This window comes from Herpailurus yagouaroundi, unplaced genomic scaffold (assembly GCF_014898765.1).
Source record: "Herpailurus yagouaroundi ecotype Mexico unplaced genomic scaffold, PumYag 77, whole genome shotgun sequence".
Classification (NCBI taxonomy): Eukaryota; Metazoa; Chordata; class Mammalia; order Carnivora; family Felidae; genus Herpailurus; species Herpailurus yagouaroundi.
The window spans coordinates 43,421,971-43,441,270 of record NW_024412388.1 but is presented as its reverse complement, the minus strand read 5'-3'; the positions used below and the strand labels follow the sequence as shown (position 1 = coordinate 43,441,270).

Here is a 19,300-nt window from a genome sequence, read left to right as displayed (position 1 = left end):
ATTGCTGAATTTGCCCCACGTCACACAGCTAGTTAGGAGCACACAGTAACAACAACAATAATAACAGAGACTGCTAATCATCGTGGTAATAATAGTGACAACAGTAAAAATAACTTGCCTGAGGTTACGCAGCTAGTAACCGTTAGCGTGAAATCTGAACCCACATCTTTCTAAATTGTGATGCTTTTGTTTGTGTAGATTGTCCCGTTACACTCGTCATTCTCTGGGGTCCTCGGGCCAGCCTTGCTGGGTGCCATCATCTGGAGGGGTGGGAGAGACCTCCTCTGAACATCTCCCTGCCTGCCGTGGGAGCGCTCCCCCTTCCTGTGATGCTGGTGCAGTAGGTGACCCAGGGGAAGGGGCAGGCCCCAGCCCGCACCCAAATAAGTACAGTCTCCCTTCCCTGTAAAATTATTAATTTCTCATGACAGGCCTCTGCTACCATGTGCTGTAATAGACAAAGGAATTTTGGGCCCAGATCCTCTGGAGAACAGGAAATAGATGAGACACTTTGATTGAAGAGTAAATGGCCCACTAAAATAGCAGTTAATCCTTTTATTATCTTTCCAGCAGCCGTTTCCACAGTTCTTTCATGAGGTAAGCCTTCCCCGCCCCATCCAACTGTACCACTCCGGTCCCTGCCAGCTGGTTTACATTTAGCCCGCGGAGCCTCCGCTCACGCACCAGGCAGGCCCGGAGGCGCGGCGAGGAGCCGGCTGCCCTCTGCCCAGGTTCTCAGGTCCGCCCCGGGATCAGGCCTCGGCTGGCGGGGGCCCCCGGGGTAGGCCGCGCCATCCATCCCCCCGCCCCCCAGCTCTGCCCTCTCCCCGGCCCATCCACGCCATCCAGAGGAAGCTCCCTAATCTCTTTGCAATATCCTGTTATGTTTCTTATGTTGTCCGAGTTGTCTTAGCCTTATTAAATTTGGGGTTTCATCTGCATTAGGATAGCGAGGATACGTCCAACCCAAATACTGCCGCGACGCCTCGAAGACGTTAACTTTGAAAAGATTAATTTCTTGCTTTCTTAGGTTGGCTCTCCCAGACAGTTGGAATCCTGATTGTCTGAGACTGCAGAAATTAGCGGGCTGTGTAGTTTGCTTTCCTCCCCATCAAGAAAAAGAGAGGCAGAGTGAAAAAGGAAAACCTTTCATAACCTTGGGTTTCATAAAATAACAATAATAATGACAGCAATTCCTGCCTTTGTGAAGAGCTTTAACCGAAGCCGTGAGTGCAGTGTGGACGGTATGTGTAGGCAGGTCTGGAGTCACACAAACCCAGTTCCCTCCTGGGCCAGCCACGTAGCAGCTGTGTGACATCAGGCAGGTGACTTAGCCTCTCTGAACCATAGTACATTTGGTGGTAAAATGGAATGATAATCGTACCTCCCTTTTAGGATTTTTGTCATGAGGGTTTAAAGAGATGACACAGGGAAGTGCTTCGTTAGTTCTCTCATCCCCCGTCACGCTCTGTCACGTCGACCATCTCAGGAGATTAACACTGTAGCCCTGAGAGTTACAACAGGATCATTTGTGGCTATCTTACAGATGAAGAAACCCAAAAGAGCCAGTCAGTAGTGGAGCTTGGACTTGAGGTCAGCCAGTTCCAGCGGCCTTCACTGTGGGTGAGGTGGACAGGGCCGTCACCCATGCCGGTGGCCTGGTCAGGTGTCTGCCAGCAATGTGGAGCACCTGCTCTGTGCCAGACGGTGTCTGCTCTGGGTGACTGGAGCTAGAAGGGGAAACTGGGGTGGGGACATAGGGAGGAGGCTCTGGTCCCTGCCTTCCCAGGCCCGGTGTGCGGCTGGAGGCTGGGCTCACGTCCTGCCTGGGTTCCTCTGGTAGCTGCACCTGCTCTGGCCGCTGGTCTCCATCACTTACGCCCCTCTCCACTACTGGACCTGGCACCAGGGAAATACAGCCCACTGAAAGCCGAGCATTATTGGTTGGCCGTAACCAGCCAAGGAATCAGACACGAGCCACCTGGCTGGGCCTTTTGGGAGGGCCTTGCCCACCTCCTAGAAGGGCCAGCCTGGGCCAAAGCTTCTCTCCTTTCCCATAATCCTGGGGCTTCCGGCTCTCCCTTTTGGCTTTGCCTCAGTCCCCCAACCCCTGAGAAACAAAACGCAGGGTGCTGGAAGAGGTGAGGGAGGAGGAAGGAGGTGCTCTTGGCTGAGACGCCGAGATTCTAATACCCGGGCCCGGGGCTAGCCATGTCCTAGTCCATCTTCAGAAAACCACTGGTCAAAACGCTGAGGCCCAGAGAGGCCAGATCAGGTTCCAGGGTCACACAGTCGGCCAAGTGGCCGGGCACAGCTACACATCAGATTTGCCCACCTGCCCGGCCAGGCTGTGTGTTGGGAGTCAGAGAGAATCTTGACTGGCGGTGAGATCATATCTCATTGGAAGTCCTCAGGGAGAAGAGAACTAATACATTCTGAGGTATGCTAGGTACAGCCACGCATCACCATGCCCATTCTTTCAGGAGAAATTGATGTTCACGGAGGAAATGGCTTGCTCTTTGTCACCCGGCTCAGCTGCCTGGGCCACTCCACGGGCCACACGGCCCCCCACCCACCTGCCTTTGCTCAGCCTCTTCCACACAGAGGCGAGTCGGTGCTTCTTAAACCACAATGAGTGGGTCCCTGGGCATGTGCTCCCCCCCTGCCCCACGTCCTGAGACTGGCCCCGTGGGTTGGGCATGTTTCTGGGCCAGCGGACACCCCCGACTCACGTCAACATCTCCAACTCATTCTCGGGAATTTTCCTAGAGCCCAAAATGCATGCGCAGGTGGGTCTTCCTTCCATCTTCATCGTTACAGAGAAGAGACAGGGAAGACAGATCCTGAGAGGACAGTGAGGGGCCCAGGATCCCACAGCAAATGGGGCAGCTTCAGTGGACAGGGAGTTTCCTGAAGGGGCTAGTAACCAAAAGTTGGGGAAAGTTAGACCGTGGGGAAAGTGACCGCAGATGAGGGAAGAGTCCTTCCCAGAAACACTTGCCTCACCCAAAAGATGGGTGCCCCCCCCACCCCGTGTGCTCAGCCTCATGCTGAGCTGGGGGTCCTGAGACAAAGATGAGGTGATAACGAGACTTCTGGCACCTTGGGGAGGACACCAGGCACCCTTGAGTCTCATGCTGTTATTGCTGGATGAAGGAGGGAGGGGAGCCAGACGCTGAGGATTTGAGGCCTGGCTGCATAACCTTGTCTAAGTCAGTCAAGGCGGCTGGAACATTATTGGCAATTTTTCAGCTTATATAGGGCTTCCACACAGGCATTCCTCAGAGTGGAGGAATAATTCCTGGGGACTGGATCATTATCCCCATTTTACAGATAGGGAAAGGGTAGTCGGGTTCATGCCCAAGTTTAGGTCTCAAGTGCATCATAGGGTGAGATTTGAACCCAGGTCTCAGCCTGACTCCAGAGACTGTATGCTAGCTGTGACCTCAAGCTGCTTCCCAGGCAGAGGACCATCAGTCTGCCTATAAATATGAAGAAAATATCCAGATTTGAAACTCATTTCAGCAAGCTGTCAAGGAGCACGCACCTCCTGTATGCCAGGCCCTGGTGGACCCAGGGGTCACAGAAGGGAATCAAAGCCAGCTTTGGTCTGGAGGAGGCTTTGTTAAGCAGAGAAAACCAATAGACGCTTGCATTTTTGCATTTAACTGTTTTCCCACACGAATCCCCGCCCCCCCCCCCCCCGCCCCCCGCCCCCACCACCTTGAGAGCCTGTCGCAGGCCCCCTGCCCTGCTGATATGATGACTCCTTTGTTCTATCTTGGACGAGAGGGCCCTTGTGGGATGAGGGGGAGACATTTCACCTTCTTTAAAATAAATAAATAAGTCACCCGAAGACAAGCTTACTTTCTGGTGAGCTAAAAAGCTACAAAGTGGAGCATGGTTTAAAACCCCTGCCCTTGAAAATCCTGCTGTAAATGAGCACGGAGAGGTCAAGCTGGCCCAACCAGCTTAGGTGACAAGTCCACCCACTTTGGAAATGGGGTCTGAGTGTCACTTTGTTCTCAGGTGGGAAGGGTCTGGGTAGAAAGACCTTTCTAGGCAAAAGAAGCTTTTAAGTTGGCATGCAGATGTGCCCTTTTCAATGACCGCGACTGGGGTACCTCCTGGGATCATAGATAGCAGTTCTCGTGTCTACTTATTATCAGGTGGGAAACCCGAAGCCCAGAGAAGGTGCAGAGTGGCCCATTGTCACCCAGCAAGTTAATGGTAGCCGTGGGATGCCTGCTTTATTTCTCCCTGCCCTGAGGTTTCCTCTGCAACCGAACTCCTAGAGAGTCTTTGCACACTCCAGCTCCTTTCACTCCTCTGGGCCTTGGCTTTTGCTGGTCTCTCTGTCTAGAATACCTTTCCCAGCCCAGCAAACTCCTAACCATCCTTCAGAACCCAATGTCCCCTCCTCCGCTTCCCCCCTTTCCATGCCTCGTGCTCTCCCCACACATGTTGCCCCATGTAGAGCCACATTTCCTGGTATGGCCAAGTATCTTGGGGACTGTGTGCCCTCTGATGTCTGGCTCAGCCTTGGGGCAGAGGAGCTAAGCCTGCCCTCTGGTGCAGAGGCTCTGACCAGCTCTGTGCATGAAGCAGCCTGGACACTGTCCTCCAGAGCAGTTTCCAGTGAAGTCACAAGATGGGCAGGGCCCTAAAGATGGGCACGTCCACCCTCTAGTCTGGTGCTTAAAGTTTTTCTGCAAGAAAGTCTGAACTTGACACGTGGCTTTGCTACCTGACAGCCTGTGACCGTGTGTGAGTAACCCGGCTTCTGTAAGGCTTTGCGTTCTTACCTGTGAAGTGGAGGGAGCAGGACAGCTGGGAGGCTCCCATGAGATGCCGTATGTGAGGTGCTTCGGCAGTGCCTGGCACATAGTAGATGCACAGCAGATAGTTCAGACTGTTGTGGGCAGGTTGTATTAGGAAAAGAGAAAAGGGAGAGTCTGAAACGGATAGTAGCTATGCAGTCGTGAACATCCCCATAGGAACAGAAAGGGCTGGTGTAAGTCCCAGCTTGGTCACCGACTGGCTGTGTGACCTTGGACAGGTCACCTCGCTGTGCTGAGCCTCAGCTTCTTGAGCTGTGAAATGGGATAATGTCTAGCACTCTGTGTTCAGTGGGAGCCCAGTTTACACTAGTGCCTTTTACCCTCTTGGACCCAACGCTCCAGCTCCACAGAACTTGGCTCAAACTGGGCTGCCTCCCTTTCTCCTCTGGTTTGTAAAAATCAAACTCAGGAGACTTCCTAAGGAGAGACTTCCTAGAAGCTCTGGCCTTGTGATTGGGTCAGAGCCCTGTACAGGAGGAGAAACTGAGGCCCCCGATGGAAATGACTTGCCTGGGGGAAGGGAGAAGAACTGGAGGCAGGTGTGGGGGCTCATTCCAGCTCTCCTGCGCACTAGCTGTGTGACTTCGGGCAAGTCATTTCGCTCCCCAGTCTCTGCTTCTGTGTCTGTAAAATGAGGGCTGTGATGCTCGCCCCAGAAGAGTGTCTGTGAGAGCCAGAGGGGCCGTGATCTACAAACCGCAGAGCGCCCTTCAGGAGGGAGCCAGCTGAGTTCTCTACTCCCAGGCCTCAGAGGACACAGGCACCCTCATAGGCGTGTTCCTCCCAGATAAGCCTTCCATCAGGCGTGGTGCTGGTTAGCCGCAGGCTCCCCAAATGCAGTTCCTAGCCTGCAGCTCTCCAGGGCCTCCTCCCTCCCTGCACCACAGCCCACCCTCCTCACTTCCACCTCCACGGCCCCATCCAGTTCCCCACCCCCTCCCCTACCTCATCCCCATCCCTGCCCACCCCCTTCTGCCTTATTTAAATTCTGAGTCAGGAATCCATGAGCCAAGTGGAGGCCTAACCAGCCCTGGGACCTCAAACAAGCCACGTGGCCTCTGGGAGCCTCAGTTTCCTGTGTGTGTGTACAGGGGAGACAGTTGTGAGATTAAATGAGATCATGCATGTGGAGCACTTACCTCATGCCTGGCAAATACTTGGCACTTGAAAACAGGAGCCCTTGTTCTTTTTTTTTTTTTTTTTTTTTTTTTTTGAGTCATCAAACCCAAGGTCTCGCTCGCATCCTAGGAGCACCAAACTTGAGGGTATGGGAACGCTGGCCAAGTTTTGTGAACTCAGCACTGCTTTATGGAATATGAAAAAAATTAAGGATAAAAAAACCAACCTTCTGAATTGAATTTAAAATAATAAAAGGGGGGAAAAAAGCTTCTTAATTTAATGTAAATGGCATTGAAATGATTGTCTTATTAGAATGAGAAAGTCAGATAAAATCAACAGTAACTCTAAGAAAGTGTCCAGACCATGTTTTCTGAGAGGAACATCCTGGAAATGGTAAACTTCATGATTGAGCCTTAATAGGCGCTGTCTCCACTGGATGGCAGATGGGTTAGCTGAGCTGACTTCCCGTGCCTCACTTGGACTGCCACAGTGATGGACCTCAGGATCCTGCCCTCATCTGTGAGACGGGTCATGGTCTCACCACCCTGTGGCCTCAGTCACCGAGGACACTCTAAGACCCGGGATACTCAAGACTCCTTACCTGTGCCCCTCCCTCAGGAGAGAGCCTTGTGCTGTCTGTGTTTTCTCTTTGCTCACCCCGCCAACCCTTCACCAGCTTTATTGACACCCATACCGTGGCACGTTTGATGCTAGAAGCGTGGGGTGCAGCGTCAGTAAGGAATGGTGAAGGAATTAACAGAAGAGGGAGAAGGCTTCCCCTCAGGATGTCATGAGAGCTGGGCTTTAAAGGGTGTGTAGGAGCTTTTGAAGGGTGTGTACGAGGAAAGGTTTTTCAGGGAAAGGGAACAACACATGCAAAAGTTTTGAGATGTGACAGTCTCGGCCCTCGGGGGGAACATAGGTGTCTCCTTGTGCTTGGGGTGTGTTACCTGCACGGCGCTGGGAGCAGAAATGGTAGTTGGAATTGGACCGTAAGGGGCATCCAAGTTCAGTATCGGGAGCTTGGCCTGTGCCCTGAGGGAAGTGGAGGGAGTGGTGGAAAGGTTCTGAGCAGGAGAGCAACGCAATGAGTGTTAACATGGAGAAGAACACTGGGCATGCGGTGGGTACACAGTCCTCAGAGGGGGAGTGACAGCAGGCAGATGAGGACACGGAGGCAGGAGAGAGCCTTCTTTCCCAGGTCCACCCGCGCAGCCCAGGTCAACTGTGACCCCCAGCCAGCAGAGCTTGGCTGTCAGCCAGGGCCTGGGCACTGCGGGCCAGGCCAGCTCAGCCCAGCAAGCCATGCAGGGGCACTGTGTCCGTAAGGTTGGGTAACCGAGCTCAACTCCCTTTGGAAGCAGCGTCCAGCACATTCACCAGTGGGAAATGGGAAAGGCATTTCCCATAATGTGGCTCTGTAAAGTTTGCACAACTGTTCTTTGTTTTCCGTCCATCCCCACAATAAATCTTCCTCCACTGCCAGGACCGGGGCCTCCGTGGTCTGTAAGTGATTACAGCACCGAATGGTGCAGCACTGCCTCCTCACGATCGTTCTTCTGACGTGGGTAGTGATAAAATGGGAGCCCATCACTGGGACTCTGTGGCTTTGTACGTGGCGATTTCCAAATAGCTAGGAGGTGGCCTCCTGAAGGGGCACAGCCCACACCTGCCCTCCACGTGCCCCCGACCCCCTGGACGAGTCTGTCACATGAGCCTGAGAGGGCAGACATGCACAGGAGTACTGGACTGTGCATTTCTTGCAGATGGGACAGTGGGACTGGAGGTTTCTGCAGGCCTGTGCATTCCTGTGGGCAAGACTGGGAAGTCTCTGCTGGGCCCGGCACCCAGTGAGTGTTCAATGAACCATCCACCAGCCTCTTTGTTTTATCAGAGCTGAAACACATAGGGTTTTGAGCTGAAGGTAACAATTGCACCTTCCCAGGGCCCTGGGATGCAGAGTTTTGGTGGGTTGTTCCTGTGCAGGACCCTGGGAATGCACAGGGCAGTGGCAGAATCCGTTTTACAGTGAGGTCACTGAAATCCAGAGCTTCTGCTACCTGGCCAGATGTCCCATCTGGGACTCCGCCTCATGTCCCTGGCTCCCTGCCCTGTGATCTCCCCACTGCCCACAATTGCCTCTGTACCCCCATTTAACCGTAAGTCCATGCTTCCCAGAATCTTCTGAACCCACGTTTCAGGAGTCCTTTTGGCCTGTGGGGTCATTTCTGACCAGGTTTAGTTGCCAATGGTCACAATAGCAATTGGAAGTCAAGAGGGCTTGGCTCCAGGGAGAAAAATGAGTCTGCCATTCTCAGATATTTCCTGGAGGTCCCTGCTCCCATTCCTTCTCCGCAGGCATCCAGGGGAAGAGGAGGTGGTTCACTGAGGCTGTGAGTCCCAAGGCCTGTTTGTACTCTTGCTGTTTGCTTATGTGGACACAGGCCTGTAGAGAGGATTTGGCTCACTGAAGGTCACAGGGCAAAGGAAGGAGAGCTCAGCTCCCTCGCCTCCCAGCCCGGTGCCCGTCCCACGCCACAGAGCCACTAACTGTTGAGAACCTACTACGCGCCAGGCCCTGTGTTGAGGGCTTTTGGGCACTGTCTCCGTCTGTACCGTCTTTCCCTCCTGTATCCTGAAAGAACACAGGCTTGTGTTGCGTTTGCACCAGGGCGTCTCATCGGATGCTGCCCGCAATCCCTGCAGCACCCTCTGACGGATGGGGACCTGATGACCCGCTAGAGGTCACACAGCGGGAGATGACTTGCGGCTTGTGCAGCTCATGCCTGTCAGCATCACCTTCCCCTCCCGACAGGGTCTGGTTTGTGAAGCACTGCCCAGCAGGCTCCAGGGAGACTCTAGCTGGCAGTAGGTGTCAAAGCTCACACCTCTTTACGTGCACCGGGAAAGCATGATGATTGATCACGGGGAGTGTCAGGCCCCGAGGAAGCCTGGCTTCCCTGCAGAAGCCCGCAGGCATGCTCTTCCCCTGCCTGCCCCCACGCTTTACTTTCTTCAAGCACACAGAGCCATCTGGCCTTGGGACCTCACTTTCTCCACCTGGGTGATGAGGTCTTTGCTTAGTTCAAAGCTCTTAGGACTCAGGACCCTGATTTGGTCAGTAGAGGTGGAGCATGGCCCACGAGTTCAGAGCTCGCACTGGGAAAGTCACGAGACCCCTTTGGGCCCTCAGTGTTCCCATCTGCAAAATGGGAGGCTAAGTCTCCAGGACTTCTAAAGATCCTTTGGACTCAGATGTTCAGGTAACCATCTTTATCATCCCGGGGGGGAGGAAGGAGAGGGAGTACAAAGAAAGGGCAAGTGTGGGGGCCCCCAGTGAGCCCTCTGGTCTCAGTTCCTTCCACGCTTTGCTCTGCTCCAGCTACCCGGCTCCTGACTATTCCTCCAACATGCCAAGTTCATTCCTTCCTCAGGCTTTTCGCTTGGCTGTTCCCTGTGCCCCAAATACTCTTGCCCAGCCCCACCTCTGCCCACTCGGCCTCTGCCCCCACGTGCAGCAGCTGCCCACTAACTCGGTCTCCACAGGTTCTGCCGTTATGACCGTGGGTTCAGAGCTGGAGGAGAACAATTTTGTATTAATTGATGACCAAAACACATTACAGCCAAGAATGCAACAAGGGAAACGATTAAACTACCCAAAAGCAGCTACTTAAAAGTGCGAGGAAGGAAGGAAAATGGTATTTGTTAGGGATGTGCTCTCCTCCAGATACCAGGTTCATGTTTTCTCAGTAAACTTTTGATGTTGGCTTTAGTGCCCCATTCTATGGATAAGCAGACTGTAGCTCAGAGAAGTTAAGTGCTGGGGTATCAGCCCCTGGCCTCCCACTGCTCCAGCTTACTCTCTGCGTCCACACAGTTTTCTGTAATCAAGCATGAGCTGATTATTCCTTGTTTTCATTGAGCTCACCCCAGGGAACCCCTAACAAGAAATCTTAATTCGTTACTGGGACTCCTCAAAAGCAATCACATGGAATCTGGGCTTTTCATGGATCTGGAGCTGATCCTTCCAGTTAACCTGCACTGGATGGCAGGGAGGGGGTGCTGGATCAAGAATCAGCACCATGAGTCCAAGGACTCTTCATGTCCCGCTGTCCTGGCTTCTACGTGCAAAAGGATAGCTGGCCTCACAGCTCAGGGTGGCCTTGCAGGCGTCAGAGGAAGGAAGAGGTTGGGGGACAGCTGCCTGGAGCTCCAGACCCGAGAAGGGGTGCAGGAACCAGGTCAGGATGAAGGGGCTCTGCAGCTCATGACTGCATACACCGGGACAGAAGAGAACGTGGGGAGGTCTTACAGCCAGGAAGAGTCAGACTTGAATCCAGGTAAGCTTGCAGGTGGAACCACTCCTTGGAGAGATCTAGACCCTGCCCTCAAGGCTCCTGGAATCCAGGTTCCAGGTCCAAGGCCTTGCCTGACCCCTAATTTACCATGACCTTGGCTGGGTAAGCTGTTTGCTGGTTCTGGCCCCAGTTGCCACCTCTGTTCAGTGGGAATGATAATCCTGCCTTATCTGGGTGCAATTGCTTAGGGCTCTTCGCTCCATATCATCCTCATAATGACTTCGTGTCTTTGAGAACATTGCCCCATCTTCACAGGAAGGACGCAGGGGCCTGAACAAGCAGGGTGGTCAGCAGAGGGTCACACACGGGGCCACAGTCTTGCCCAGAATCACACAGCAGGTCAGCAGCCTTGGCCAGAGTCCTACAGCAGGTTAACAGCCAGTCCCAGGGTCACACAGTGGGTCTGCAGCCAGGCCTAGGGTCACACAGTTGGTCCGCGCCAGGCCCAGGGTCACACAGTGGGTCCGCATCCAGGCCCAGGGTCACACAGTGGGTCCGCAGCCAGGCCCAGGGTCACACAGTGGGTCTGCAGCCAGGCCTAGGGTCACACAGTTGGTCCGAAGCCAGGCCCAGGGTCACACAGTGGGTCCGCAGTCATGCCCAAGGCAAGGTATTCCCCTGCCACACCTGTCCTTTGAGTTCTGTCAGCTGTTGTGCCCAGGGATTATATGGTGTCTCTCAGCCCAACCCTGCTGCTGCTGCTGCTGCTGCTGCTGCTGCCCGCACAGTGAGCCCAGCCCAAGAGCTGGGGGAAGACGAGGTGTGGTCCTGAGACCTGAGGAACAGAGGGTCTGCCGCCTGCAGTCAACACCTCTGTCAGGAAGTTCTCGGCTCGTGCCTTCAAAGCGCCAGCCTTTAATTGTCTCCACATTGTGAACCCAGGAAGGTTTGTCCTGACAAGTGCTTGGTGAAATCAGCCAGGAGATCCCCCTCCCACAGCTTTTCAAGAGCTGTCTGAGGTGGTTACCGAAGGGTATAAATTAGATTCACCTGGCAAGGCCCCACTTCCCTCTGGAATATTCGTAAAAACGCTCCCATTGGATCCTGTCAGACAGAGAAGCATGGATTAGGCCTGGGCCCCCAGGAAGCTGGGCAAGTGAGAAGTAGGAGCTTCCTGTATTCCCTGGTGAGGTGGTAAAGTGAACAGGGCCTCACCATGGCATTTGCCAACCCCAGCACTTCTGGCTTCAGCTTCTCCCTCCATAAAAACACTAAAAACTACATTTTATGATGGCACTGGCATAAAGACACATATTCACATTATGTATTAAAACATTTTCTTTGACCTAGAAGTTCCTTTTTTTTCTTCCTATTTTAAATTAAAACATTTTCACGAGGCCCTGAAAATTTTGTGGACTCTCGCCACTGTGCCTGCATGCCCAATGGATAAGTCAACCCAAAAGCCAAGCCCTGCAGAGGCTGGAAACGCTTGAAGTACGATCCATGCCTCGCCTTTCCCCTTCCTTCCTTGGGCTTCAGCTGCATCCTCTGGAAAGAGGAATAGATAGAGGAAACACCAGAAATCCTGTTGTGATGTTCTAGTCTCTTCCCTTCTATTCTAGTCCATCTTTTTTTCTTTATCATCGAGTTCTTGGCTTCCATTAAGGATTCATGGACATTTACAATAAAAGATCTATATGTAGTTAAACTGACAGTGAGAGAAAAGGATGTAAATACATGAAAAACCTAAGTTCGTTTAGTTATTGTGTGTTTTCTTGGAGCTTCCTAGAAGCCAAGGCAAAGAAGGCAACTTGTTGAATTGCAGAATTCTGGCTGGCTGGGAAAGGAAACAAACCAGCCAGCTTGTGTATTGGGACCAGTTCTTTGCGCTCTCAGATCCTTTTGAGGCAATGGTGAGAGTCACCTGGATTAAATGGCTGGAGGAAGGCTGTTGAATTGATTGTTGATAATGCAGAGTCACTGAACAAAACAGTAGACCTTATTTTCACCAATAACTTTGCTAACATTCTTTGAGAAAAGCCGGGCAAGTAAATACTGGCAGTGAAGGTACCTTACTTGTGTTCTCTAGTCTATGTCCTGCTTTTAGTCTGTCCATCCCCCTTTTACGGATGAAGAAACTGAGGCTCAGAGAAGTTAAGTAACTTGGCCCTGATCATCCAGCGGCACCTGAATTTTTTGGCAAGTGGCCTTTCTCTGCAGATGTCACGCTTTACTACTTGGGGTATACTCGGTCCCTTCCTCGAGGAGCTCATAGCCTAAGGGGACTCTGTGGATCTTAAAAAGGGGGTAACATTGTGTGCTGTGTGCTCTGAGGGAGCTCAGGGGGTTTGGGGGGCTAGGAAAAGGAGTAGCTATCAGCCTGGGCCTAGGGGAAGGCAGAGTCAGAATAGCATCATGGAGGAGGTGAGAGAGGGCATCCCAGGAGGTGGCGCTAGCATGGGCCAGGACATGAGATGGTGACACCTTGGTCAGAGCTGTGGCAGAGTGGAGAGAGGCGGCTGCTCTGGCCGTAATGAGCCCTGTGTCCCCCCTCGCCCCCCCACCCCCTAGAATTTATCGGCAGGCCCTTGTGAGCACAGACCATCTATCTAAGGAAAGAGGAGCAAGGCCTGCAAGCAGGGAGCCTCCACCTGCTTCTCTAAGAGACCTCTGTGCTCTCGCTGCAGGGCCAAAGCTGTAGCAGGACATCCCAGTGGCCTGGCCTTTCTCTAGTCTCCCTCAGGCCGACGGAATATCGCTTCCTCCTTTGTGGAAGGCATAAGGGCCCTCCCTGTTCACACCTTCACCTCCCACACTGAGGGACTCTTCAGTGTGGGGGAAACTGGGCTGCCAGTCAAACCAGCACATCTGTCAGCTACAGAAATGATTGGCTCTGAGAGATACCCAGGAGAGACGGTGGGCAGAAGGGGATGAAGCTGTTAAAGGAGGGATTGGTGCTTCACGCTGGCCTGGGATCATCGAGAGGATGCTGGTACAGCCTTAGCAGCACAAGAGAGGAGGGTGTGAGTCGGTTGGGTCCATGCTGAGTAGGGAAGTGCCAGCCGGAGAGTCCCTGGGGTTGGGATGTGCAAGAAGATGGGCGTCATCAGCCTGGAGGCCGACCTGGTCAGTGATATGGGAGGGGCTGGAGTGAGCCTATCGGCCTTTACAGGATGGGGGAGGCCAAGGCCAGGGGGAGAGAGGTAAGGCGTTTGGGTGGTAGGGTAGAGCAGGGTGGTCGGTTGAAGAGCCAAGTGATGAACTTGGTTTCAAGAGAGAGAATCTTGGACTTGCTGGAAGTTGGATGAGACAGGGTGGAGGAGAGCAGGGGAGTTTTGGAGAGGCGGACAGGGGCATTGGAGGGAAACTGCGCACTGGGCTGGGTGGCTCCGACAGAGGAGCCGAGTCCACGCAGGCAAAGCTCATCTGTGGATTTGCCCCAAGAGTGGAGTGATGCTGGGCAGTAGCTGAGAAGCTTGGGAAGACAGTGAGAGGCATCTGAGCTGGGCAGGGAGGGAGATGGAGATCCGAGAAACCAGGACAGACAGGAGGCCCGTGGGTGAGCTAGTTGGAAGGAAAGGTAGCCGTGGTAACAATGCTTGAGCATTTTACATGTGTCATCTTGAACTGGGAGAGACATGTTATTACCTCTCTGTTGTGGATGAGAAGACTGAGGCACAGAGAGGTTAGGTAACTTACCCATGGTCACACAGTGCCAGAGCTAAGTTTGTCCCTGCAGTCTGGGGCTACACTCAGACTCCCACTCAGATGTGCAAGTCTGCAGCCGGCACCCAAAATGTGGTGGGGAGAGGGGGCGCGTTTGAGGTGAGCAGAGGAGGGAGGATTGGGGGCCCAAGACCAGCGCAGGGAGTCACTAAGATGAGGCCTTGGGCCAGGGAGCGAGCCTGAACTGGGAAAGAGGGACTTTGCTGAGTATGGAGGGGGAGGTGCCCAGGGACCACTTCTCTAGGAGCCAGGGAGGAAAGGGGGTGGGCGTCCAGAAGGTTGGGAAGGAACAGTGGCCATCCAAAATGAAGAGGCAGAGAAAAGTGGGCTGTTCCCACTGAGAGAGCTTGGTGGAGTCACAGGGGACAGCGAGGGCAGTGTGGCGGTGTGGGTTGTCTTGCCTAGTGAATCGGCTGGATCACATAGTATGGGATGCTTTGGGTTGTTCGCTCACCTGGGCCCTCTCGGATTCTCATCCACCCCCTACTGACTGGGCTGGCCTGTTCTCCAGGAAGAGATAGCAGTGGGCCGGGGTATCTCTTCATTCTGCTGGGATAAGGGGAGTCCTCTGTGCATCAGCTCCTGCGCCGTCCCCAGTGCCTTGGGCAGGTGCATGGGCCGGCTCAGAGCAGCTTCTGTGTGTGTCCATTCACCACCATGTGCCTGCTCTGCGCCTGCTTTGTGCTGAGTATTTTCCACACAGCATGGAGTCCTGCCCTGGAGATGCTCATGGGGGACAGACGAGGGCCCAAGTTACTAGACCCTGTGATGAATTCCCCTGGAGGGAAATAAATGGGAACCGAGAGGAGAAGATTTAATCCAGGGGGAAGAGGCTTCTGGAAGAGAGCTAGGTAAGAACTATCCAGATGCAAAAGGATGGGAAGGGTGTCCCAAGGAGAGGGAACAGCATGGAGATGAGAGCTGCAAGTGACTCAGAACATGGAATGGGGGAGAGGTGAGTAGGGCCATATCAGAGGACCTCGTGTGTCAGATGGAGGAGCCCAGGCTTTGCCTACAGGGCTGCAGAGACCCGAGAGTAGGTTGGAGCAGGAGGGGCATGAGGTGTGTGTGAACATACACGTGTATACGCTTCTTGTGCCTCACGAGAGCCAACATGCAGACGGTCATGCCAGGCCACTAACCAAACTCTCTGCCCCACTCTTGTTAATTAATAGGTAATGACTTGATTTTGGAGGCTTCTCCAAGAACGTAGTGTCTTTGGTTGCGGTTTCTCAGGGTTTAATAAACCCTTTTCTCCAGATTTATATAGGCTGCTGGAGAACACTGTGCTTGCAAGCAGTTTTCCAACTTGGCCCAAGAACCCTCGGTGCCGGGCCAGGGTGTCCAGTGAGGAACCCTTATGAGATGTCAGGGCCAGACAGGGCCGCCTGCATTGTGCCTGGAGTAATTGCACTGTGTGTCTAGAGAGGCCCTCCAAAGGAGCCCGAGCTTTGGGTCAAGTGGGCATCCCCCCTCCTGCGGGCCTGAGGTCAATCCCTGGCTGCACTCAGTTCTTCTCCTTTTAACTATATTCGTGTCTAGACCCCAGAGCTAGGCGAGGGTCACAGTGGCCCTCGTCGATGGTACAGCTGGAACCACGAGTGTGGCTCGGACACAAGGGCAAAGTGCAGCTGCTTTCTTTATTGGGGACCAGCAGCCACCCCAGTCAGATAAGGTCTGGGGAGCTGCCTCCCCAGAACTAAACCTCAAGGGCTGGCTATGCTATGTGGCATGGGGAAATTTTCTTTAGCTTTCTGAAGCTTCCGTTTCCTCCTCTGTAAAATGGTGCTTAGGTGGCTGTCCCAGAAGCAGACCCTGAGAGGAAGATTTGTGTTCAAGGATGGGAGGCAGGGTCTGCCATATATGGTAATGTGCCTGTCTTGCGGGGTGGAGAGGGGGTTCATTCATTCCTTCAACAGTCTTTTAGTGATCCTTAGAATATGCCCAGCAATGTGTGAAATGCTGGGGACACAGAGGTGAGTGGGGCCTACGAGAAAGACAGGCTAGGTGGAGAAGTTGCAGGGGAAGCCGACCAAAGACTCAGTAACACTTAGGGAAACTGAGGCTCAGAACTGTGCTTGACCGGGGCCTTACAGAGAGTGACCTCGATGGAGCTCAGAGCAGGGCCGCAGAAGTGGAGGTCAGAAGTGCAAATGGTCTGGAGGTAGGTGAGGCCCTGTCCCGGATCACCGAGTCCTGCTGTCTGGAGGGGGGCGGGGGGTGGGGGGAGGCGTACTGCAAGGTCTGTGTGCACGGGCTGACTGGCCTGCAACAATTGCTGCTCTGATCGTCATTGTCGTGTAATTTGTCCAACAGCTTGCGTGGCATGGAGTCGAGCAGAGGCTGTTTCTGCCATTTCTAAAAAAAAAAAAAAAAGCCCCTCCCATGCCAGGCTTGCTGAGAGTGGCCAGAGGGAGACCTGTGGTCTCTGGCATTAGCCTGAGCTGCCCCCAAGGGATGAGTTCAGGGTCAGTCAAGTCCCTCTCTAGGGAAGCATGGAGCCCTCCTGCCCTGAGGTAGCTCTGACCCTGGCCGTCTGGCTTCTGAAGTTTCCACATGCCTCTGAGGGCCTGCATTTGTGCTTGCTGTCTCTGGGTGCTTATCACCATGACTACATGTACCTGGTGTGTGTGTGTGTGTGTGTGTGTGTGTGTGTGTGTGTGTGTGCGCGCGCGTGCACGTGTGCACGTGTGCACGTGTGACTGCATGTTAGTATCTGTGGGCACGTTTGTATGGTTGAATGTGTCTCATACAGGTGATGTGTATGTTCCTGTGAGTGAGTTGGTTTGTGACTATGTGACTGTATAAGGGGTGGGTGCCTGCACCTGTCTTGTGTATCTGTATTCTTCCTGGCCAGAGTGGCCAGGGGAGGACCCCTGAGAAGAGCAGGCTGGATTCGGGACCTGGAGAGTGGGTACCAGTGGGGGGTGGGGAGGCTTCTCCTCCCCACTGCCCTTCCCCCATTCTCAAGGCTCAGAGGAGGATGCTGTCAGGAAGCAAGAAAGCTCGGTACCAGGAATAACTTTCTAATGGGCAGGACCTTCCCCAGTGGAGGGAAAGGGTGAGGTTCTCATCCCAAAGTGTGGGTGCAGAGGCTGGCCTGCCGCTTGGCGATTTCAGTCAGCAGACATTCCGTGAAACTTCTGTACCAGCCCTTGCTCTGAGCCCTGAGAATAATTAATAATAATAATAATAATAATAATAATAATAATAGGGGTACCTGTGTGGCTCAGTCAGTTAAGAGTACGACTTTGGCTCATGTCATGATCTTGTAGTTTGTGAGTTCGAGCCCCGTATAGGGCTCTGTGCTGACAGCTCAGAGCCTGCAGCCTGCTTCAGATTCTGTCTCCCTCTCTCTCTGCCTTTCCCCTGCTCATGCTCTGTGTCTCTCTCAAGAATAAATAAACATTAAAAAATAACTAAAAATAATGATAATAGCTAAAAGCGATGGAGTCCTTACTGTGCTAGACATTGTTCTAAGCCTCTGATGCACTTGAGCCAGGTGCTGTTTTACAAATGGGAAACTGAAGGCCGACTGATGAAGCAGCTTGCCTGGGGTCTGCACAGCAAGAAGAGACATGGAACCCGCTAGGCGTGGAACCCGCATGCCCGAGTCAAGAGGACCTGAACTGCCAGCCCCCCTCCCTTGCCCCAGCTCCAGGCGATAGTGCCACCCAGGGCCTGGAAGAGGCTCATTTCTGTCCCCAGAGCTCATGTGCATCCAAGAGGTGCCCGGGCCATCCCGCCTGTTCCCTGCCAGCCATCCTCTGAGAGCTCTTAGCACTAGAGCCAGGTTATTAATCACCAGGGCCCCGAGGCCGCCGCTGCAGTGCCGGCTGAGGATTTTAATCCTCCAGGAATGTAAACGGCCCGTGACTGCATGGGGGCTGTTGGCCACTGTGCTGCCCACTGCAGCTGCTCCTCTGACAAGGCCTGAAAACTCGCCCTGCTGCAACCCCCAGCGGCCTAGGGACACCAGGCAGAAAGGGCAGCATAGAAGCAACGTTGGAGTGGGAGGTGGGGGTGGCCCGGGTCCCTGCCCCAACACTATGTTTATCGTTATCACGAGCCATACAGGTTTCCCCCACTATTGGAAAATAGTGAAAACTTTTGCGAAGCCAAAATGCAGGTCTTTGATAAATGCCAAGGGTCATAATGCAGACTTTCGGAAAGCGGGGAATACCTGGCCATAAAAATAGCAAACGCTTATTGCTTCATACATGCCAGATACTGTGCTGAGTTAGGATTGGCTCCCAACACTCCAGAAGGGAGGCGTCACTATCCCTGGTTTACAGATGAAGAAACGGAAGCTTAGGAAAGCGAAGAGAATTGGCAAGGACACACGCTAGGAGGTAGAAGCACCAGGCTTTAAACAAGCGCTGATTAGCCCCAGAGCCCTTACTCATGTTTACATTTTTAAAAATTACATCCTATTTGATACAGTCAAAAGAATACATGCAAATATGTGTACCTAATAAAGCGTAGCAAAATGAACATCCATGAGTTTCTGGAACCCCTGTTCTTTTTCTGCTTAGCATTCTCTGCTTTTCTGTACGTAGTTTCATCACACATATTTATCCATAAACAGTGCATTGTTTAGTTTTGCTTGGTTTAAAACTTTATAAAAATAGTATCGTACCGTATGTGGTCTTTGCAATTGTTCCACAGAATATTATGTTTTTAGGATTTTATCCTTATTATGGTATGTGGCTGTCATTCATTTTCACTACTGTCTAATATTACATTGTGTGAATAATCCAAACTTTAATCATTTTCCTGTTGGTGGACATTTTGGTTGTGTCGGTTTCCTGCCAGTTCACAGTGCTGCTGTGAACGGGTGTCTTTATGTGTCTTTCTAGGCCAGTGGAAGAGTTTCACTAGAATGTGTGCCTAGAAATGGAATTGCTGGGTCAGGGAATGGGAGATAGTGCCCGGTTGTTTTCAACAGTGCTTCTATCAATTCACACTTCCACTGGCAATACCAGGCCCCCCTGCTTTTCAGAAGTTCACGTTATGCCACTTTACTTTTACAAAAGACTTTATGTTAGTACCCGTTTTCACTAACCAGAAGAAATCGGAAGACGATTTTCACTTTTATTTTTTAAGAAAGCTAAAATAATCACCTCACGCCAGTCAGAGTGGCCAAAATGAACAAATCAGGAGACTATAGATGCTGGAGAGGATGTGGAGAAATGGGAACCCTCTTGCACTGTTGGTGGGGATGCAAATTGGTGCAGCCGCTCTGGAAAACAGTGTGGAGGTTCCTCAAAAAATTAAAAATAGACCTACCCTATGACCCAGCAATAGCACTGCTAG

At 52.8% G+C, this 19,300-nt stretch overlaps 1 protein-coding gene across 2 annotated transcripts in view; it reads left to right on the top strand.

The window, feature by feature from the left end:
- The window catches only part of GLIS1 (GLIS family zinc finger 1), a 228,348-nt gene that overhangs the window by 148,214 nt on the left and 60,834 nt on the right, over positions 1 to 19,300 (top strand). The gene's annotated exons all lie outside the window — the stretch shown is intronic.